Source organism: Capricornis sumatraensis, chromosome 11, assembly GCF_032405125.1.
Source record: "Capricornis sumatraensis isolate serow.1 chromosome 11, serow.2, whole genome shotgun sequence".
Lineage (NCBI taxonomy): Eukaryota > Metazoa > Chordata > Mammalia > Artiodactyla > Bovidae > Capricornis > Capricornis sumatraensis.
Genome location: NC_091079.1, coordinates 44,545,554 through 44,552,841, shown reverse-complemented (window position 1 = coordinate 44,552,841; position 7,288 = coordinate 44,545,554). Strand labels below are relative to the sequence as shown.

Genomic DNA, 7,288 nt, shown 5'->3' with positions numbered 1-7,288 from the left:
ATATGACTGTCAAGAGAGTCTAATGTATCAGATTGAATTCAGCTGAGTTTTTTTTTAAGATCTTCAAAACAGAGAAGTGGAAATTCAGTTTAAAAATAGGACATTCTTACATGCATTAAATTATAATTTGGTATTTATGCAATTGACTAAACAAAATGTGGTACTACAGTATGAGGAGAATTATTTCAGATTATATTTTGGCCACATAGTGAGGGAAGGGGTTTGTCTGTTGGGTCAGGGAATATTTTAAGGATAAGATGGGATTTAACTATTGAAATGTTGCCAACTTATGTCAGGGTTGGGAGGAGAGGTTAAATGAGAGCATGAATGAATAAGTTGTAAAAGCCAAAATCAGACAAGAGAATAGTGAATCCATGCAGTAAATACCTAAAGGATGTAAGGGGTACTCAATAGGCAAAAAACAGGAACACAAAAAAGCAGACTCTGGGGAGCACTTTTTTTCTGGATGGGAAAAACACCTTTGATTCTGGTCAAAATTTTTAAAAAGAAATGACTCACAAGCACAATATTTCTTTAAGCATAATAATAACTTGATTTTTAAATAATTTGCCTATATTTATAAATTATGTATATCTAATCTTATTTCTGGGCTTCCCAGGTAGCACTAGTGGTAAAGAACCCGCCTGCTAATGCAGGAGATGCAAGAGACACAGGTTTAATCCCTGGGTCGGGAAGACCCTTGGAGAAGGACATGGCAACCCACTGCAGTATTCTTGCCTGGAGAATCCCATGGACAAAGTAACCTGGTGGGCTACAGTCCATAGGGTCACAAAGAACTGGACATGACTAAAGCGACTTAAAACACATGAATGCAACTTTATTACTTATCCTGTAAATCTCCTTCTATGGTATTAAAACACTAAAGAATTTTGCTTACCAAAAGAAAAAGAATTTTTAAGCCACATTCATAGAAGATAATAATAATAAAAACAATAATAATATTCCTCAGTGGGATATTAATTTGGGATTAATAAACTTGTGTTTAGTTTTGCCTGTAATTACTACACTACCGGTGGTTTTAGTGCCAGAATGTCCACATTTGAGTAATCCATAGATTAAGATTTATCAGAGGTTGGTATGTGTGACATATAACATGAAGTTAAGAGCTCCAAACTCACATATGTAACTTATGACCTTATCATTCCCCACAAGTTTATATGGAAACCACAGAAAACATTGCCAGGAACAGTTGCTCAGCGAATGATAACATTCCTATGCCGAACATCTATGAGCAAGTCAGAGCTTCCATGTGCTCATAATTGGTCTACCTGAGATTTATTATTGCACCCCCTGTGGTACCTGGGGATATAGGTGAGCTGTGGGCTCTACACTTAGAGGCTATAATTTACACTCAGTAGAAATCTTGATTCACAAAACAATTGTGCTTGGAGTCTTTGTTGCAGCTTAATGAGTAACATATGGAACACAAGCAGTATCTTTTTAGCCTCCACGTATCCAAGTAAACATGAAACTACAGTTGAATTAAGACCATCCTTTTATTAAAACTCAATGTTTTCCATTTGAAACTGAACCTCCCTTTAGGACAAACTAGAATCAGGTTTCTTTTTATTGTACTTCCTTCCTTTTTCCTCTCTTTCCTCCTTCACCTCATTACCAAAGATTCTATTTTATGATCTTTGCTTACCACCGTTTTATACATAAATTACAGTAAGGAGTATGCTGTTTAATTCCACAAGTGGAACAGTGATAGGTACTGCTTTCCCTTTGTATCAGCTATATTATTTGATAAGAAAACATTCTATTAGATGAAAGTATCAGTTCATATACAAGTCTCATGATTTCTAGGCATCTTTGTATTCCCAAGTGGTACAGTGGTAAAGAATTCACCTGCCAGTGCAGGAGACGTAGCTTGGATCCCTGGGTTGAGAAGACCCCCTGGATGGGAAATGGCAACCCACTCAAGTATTTCTTGCTTGGAAAATCCCATGCATGGAGGAGCCTGGTGGGTTAGCGTCCACAGGGTCACAAAAGAGTCAGATACCATTGAGACATTGAGCACACACACACACACACACACACACACACACACATATATATTTATTTATTTATTTTAATGATGTGCTATTTTTTAAGGTTTATAACTTAGGTTAACAGCTCTTTCAATTCTTTCACTGGTTTTTCCCCTCCTGAAAAATCTTGTGTCTTTCTCTAAGAACTCTATTCAGGTCTATAATTAATAGTAGTGGTTTTGCAATAAGCTGTCAATTTCTAAGTTTGCTAAGAGATAGGGGTACATCCACAGAAACATACAGTTTCTCAAGAATTTTTGCTGGTCATTTTCAGTTAAGTATAAACTTGATTTTATGTTGATTTACAATGAACATCAATTTTTGATAATTACTCTCAGTTGGGGCAAGAATGAACTATGAAAAATCAGAACCATAGGATTTTAATAGTCTATATTACTAAATTCATTGTGCTTCTACATAAGAACCAGTACTTTCCATGATGGAAATTATACAAACCATAGGTTGTACATTTCTCTGAATGTGTTGAGCTTGCAAAAAAAAAAAAAGCTGTGAAAATTATGTCACATTTCCTCCCACAAAAACCTCTAAGCTCTTTACACCACGAAACAGTTAACAAACTCTTCACATTTAGATTGGACTGATATTCTTAGTCATAGAAACGAGTATGCTTTTGTAAAGGACAGCCAATCCTGGACTCCTAAACAAAGTTTCTGGAGCAACAACACTCAAGACCTCTTATTCTGTGTCCACTTAACTTATGATGTCACATCTATGAGAGAAGACAGTTAATTCGAGCTAATCCTTCTGTTAGGACACTGCTATTACTCAGCTTCATCAGACTATATTAATACAAAATTATTTTTCAGTTGGAACCCCAAATATAATCATTGTGGAATATTATTGTCTTTTTTCCTCTTTCTATATATTTTCTAAATTTTATAAAGTATACATCTGTTTTGAAGTATGTTTTAAAACTTTTATTTTGGATTCTAAAGAAGCCAGCAAGAGCCTGATAACTGCTTATAGGTAGATTTAGGAGGAAAATCAACCCCTGTTTAACATTTTTCACCAAAGATATTCTACCAAACTAATTCTTCCTCATGGCATACAATGAGCCTGATTCAAGAGATCACACTTTTAATCTGAATTTTCAGACAAATCAGTTTACAATCAAGTTAAACACTGCTACTCATTTTATCATTTTTTATCTAGCATTTAAATGCCACTTTTACTCAAGATGAATTCATAGCATTAAAAAGAAAGACTGCAGGACAGGCATTCTGCCAGGGTTATCTTAATCACAACAGGACATGAAATAGAGCTTGGCAGCGGGCACTGTTCAAAGCATGCCAGACATGGACACAGCCTTGTAACGAAAAGCATTCTGATAAAAATAGGAGGAAGAAGAAAAAATAAGGGCCAGGTAGATAGGGAACTATAACACATAGTATCTCCTTCAAGGGAATCGTTGTGTTGCCAAGAGAGATAAATCAGATACATGATCAAACTCAGACCTCTTAAGACTGACATTTCAGAATTAAACTTCTCTCTGTTCCCTTCAGCCTTTTCTAGCCCTACCATCCTACAGCCAATCAGGCCTGACACCTACCCTAGTATCTTCCTTCTTCCTGGATCACAGCAGTTAAAACTAAATTTGAGATAAGATATTTATTGACCAAAAAAATGTTCAATATCTGTGACTATGCAGATTCCAAAACTTTATGTGCATGGTAATAGGGATCTGTAAATATATATATATTAACACAGACACACTGGAAAAAAATTGCTAATACATTTATACATAAACATGCATGTATGCACATATAAATCCACCTCAATTTATGATGACATCATCTCCTGATGAAGCCCTCATAAGCTGAAAACGATTTAATGAAATAAACCTATATCATAGCATAGGCTTGCCTACCTTAAACATGCTCAGAACACTGTGTATGTGCATGTATGTATGTCTATTAGTCACTCAGCTGTGTTCAACTCTTTGTGACCCCATTGACTGTAGCGAGATTTCCCAGGCAAGAATACTGGAGTGGGTTGCCATTCCCTTCTCCAGGGGATCTTCCCAACCCAGGGATCAAATCTAGGTCTCCCTCATTGCAGGCATATTCTTTACTGTCTGAGACACCAGGGAAGCCCCTCAGAATACTACATTAACATTTAGCTGGGCAGAATCCTCTAACAGGGAGGCTGTGTAATAAGGAAGAGTTGAATATCTCATGTAATTTATTGAATGCTGTACAGAAAGTGAAGAACAGAATGGCTGTCAGTGTAGTAGCTGTTTTCTCTTGATTGGAACTCACTTCCACTGCCTAGCATCAGGAGAGAGGACCCACCCACATCTCCCTACCCCATAGAAAGATGAAAATTCAAAATCTGAAATGTGTTTCTAATGAACGCGTATCACTTTCACACCATTGTCAAGCAGAAGATGGTTAGGTTGACTGTCTAAATCAGGGATTATCTGTATTCATCAAAGTATATATGTATTTTACATTTATTTTTATATAAACATATCTGTATCTGTATATTTCTTTCAGGGGGTTAAATCTTCATGATGGAGTTGTGATGATTTATACTGTCCTCTTTTTTGTTTTCCATAGCCACTCCAATAAATGAAATTCACTTGTACAATAAGTAGAGGAAGTCTATTGTTAATTGACTCTCCCTTCAGTTCAGTCGTATCCGACTCTTTTTGACCCCATGAATCGCAGCACGCCAGGCCTCCCTGTCCATCACCAACTCCCGGAGTTCACTCAGACTCGCGTCCATCGAGTCAGTGATGCCATCCAGCTACCTCATCCTTTGTCGTCCCCTTCTCCTCCTGCCCCAAACCCTCCCAGCATCAGAGTCTTTTCCAATGAGTCAACTCTTCACATAAGGTATCCAAAGTACTGGAGCTTCAGCTTTAGCATCATTCCTTCCAAAGAAATCCCAGGGCTGATCTCCTTCAGAATAGACTGGTTGGATCTCCTTGCAGTCCAAGGGACTCTCAAGAGTCTTCTCCAACACCACAGTTCAAAAGCATCAATTTTTCACAGCATTCTTCACAGTCCAACTCTCACATCCATACATAACCACTGGAAAAATCATAGCCTTGACTAGACAGACCTTAAGTCAGCAAAGTAATGTCTCTGCTTTTGAATATACTATCTAGGTTGGTCATAACTTTTCTTCCAAGGAGTAATGGTCTTTTAATTCCACGGCTGCAGTCACCATCTGCAGTGATTTTGGAGCCCCCAAAAATAAAGTCTGACACTGTTTCCACTGTTTTCCCATCTATTTCCCATGAAGTGATGGGACCGGATGCTATGATCTTTGTTTTCTGAATGTTGAGCTTTAAGCCAATTTTTTCACTCTCCACTTTCACTTTCATCAGGAGGCTTTTTAGTGCCTCTTCACTTTCTGCCGTAAGGGTGGTGTCATCTGCATATCTGAGGTTATTGATATTTCTCCTGGCAATCTTGATTCCAGCTTGTGTTTCTTCCAGTCCAGCATTTCTCATGATGTACTCTGCATATAAGTTAAATCAGCAGGGTGACAGCCTTGACGTACTCCTTTTCCTATTTGGAACCAGTCTGTTGTTCCATGTCCAGTTCTAACTGTTGCTTCCTGACCTGCATACAGATTTCTTAAGAGGCAGGTCAGGTGGTCTGGTGGTATTCCCATCTCTTTCAGAATTTTCCACAGTTTCTTGTGATCCACACAGTCAAAGGCTTTGGCATAGTCAATAAAGCAGAAATAGATGTTTTTCTGGAACTCTCTTGCTTTTTCCATGATCCAGCGGATGTTGGCCATTTGATCTCTGGTTCCTCTGCCTTTTCTAAAACCAGCTTGAACATCAGGAAGTTCACGGTTCACGTATCGCTGAAGCCTGGCTTGGGGAATTTTGAGCATTACTTTACTAGCCTGTGAGATGAGTGCAATTGTGCGGTAGTTTGAGCATTCTTTGGTGTTGCCTTTCTTTGGGATTGGAATGAATCTGACCTTTTCTAGTCCTGTGGCCACTGCTGAGTTTTCCAAGTTTGCTGGCATATTGAGTGCAGCACTTTCACAGCATCATCTTTCAGGATTTGAAACAGCTCAACTGGAATTCCATCACCTCCACTAGCTTTGTTCATAGCGATGCTTTCCAAGGCCCACTTGACTTCACATTCCAGGATGTCTGACTCTAGCTGAGTGATCACATCATCATGATTATCTGGGTCGTGAAGATCTTTTTTGTACAGTTCTTCTGTGTATTCTTTCCATCTCTTCTTAATATCTTCTGCTTCTGTTAGGTTCAGACCATTTCTGTCCTTTATTGAGCCCATCTTTGCATGAAATGTTCCCTTGGTATCTCTAATTTTCTTGAAGAGATCTCTAGTCTTTCCCATTCTGTTCTTTTCCTCTATTTCTTTGCATTGATCACTGAAGAAGGCTTTCTTATCTCTTCTTGCTATCCTCTGGAACTCTGCATTCAGATCTCCCTAACCTTGAGATAAAATTCAGAACTTTTCAGCTCTCACACAGAGTCTTCAGGATCTGTCCATGGCCACACCACACGCTTTCATCCCTATCACATGTGTGTTCTTTCCTGCTTCTCTAACATTGCAAAGGACTCTTTTTGTCTAGAGTGATGTCTCTCTACTTGGTTACCTAAAGTGAAAGGGAAGTCCCTCAGTCATATCCGACGCTTTGCGACCCCATGGACTGTAGCCTACCAGGCTCCTCCATCCATGGGATTTTCCAGGCAAGAATAGTGGAGTGCGTTGTCATTTCCTTCTCCAGATCTTCCCAACCCAGGAATTGAACCTGGGTCTTCTGCATTGTAGGCAGACGCTTTACCGTCTGAGCCACCAGGAAGTCTTGGTTACCTAACATGCTCATTTTTCTCTGTTCATGACCCAGAATTTGCCAGGCACATCCCTCGCTTGGTTCCTGTGCTGACTGGAACAATCAGAGACAATCATACTTGCCTACTAGCACCTTGGGAGTTACCAGCAAGAGGGACTGTGTCACCTTTGCTTCACAAGTACCTGGCAGAAGGCACTTAATAAGTGTCAAATAAATGAATGAGTGACTGATGAGTTAGTAGACTCCATAGGGTTATGTTGAAGGTTAGATGTAAAGTGTAGAGCACAGTGCCTGGAACGCAACAGGTGGTCAGGAGGGAGTAGCATCCACTACAGCAGTTACTGTACGGTCCACCCACCTGCTTTGCTTTGAGTGTTGACTCTCTGCATTGCTCTACAACCTCCTTCGAGGCCAACATACCAGTA

General features: G+C 39.1%; 1 non-coding gene across 1 annotated transcript; it reads right to left on the bottom strand.

Moving 5' to 3' along the window:
* Positions 1 to 6,799: 6,799 nt before the first annotated feature.
* TRNAC-ACA (transfer RNA cysteine (anticodon ACA)) lies at positions 6,800 to 6,872 on the bottom strand. Its single transcript has one exon. It is a non-coding gene; the product is annotated as a tRNA-Cys (tRNA).
* Positions 6,873 to 7,288: the final 416 nt, after the last annotated feature.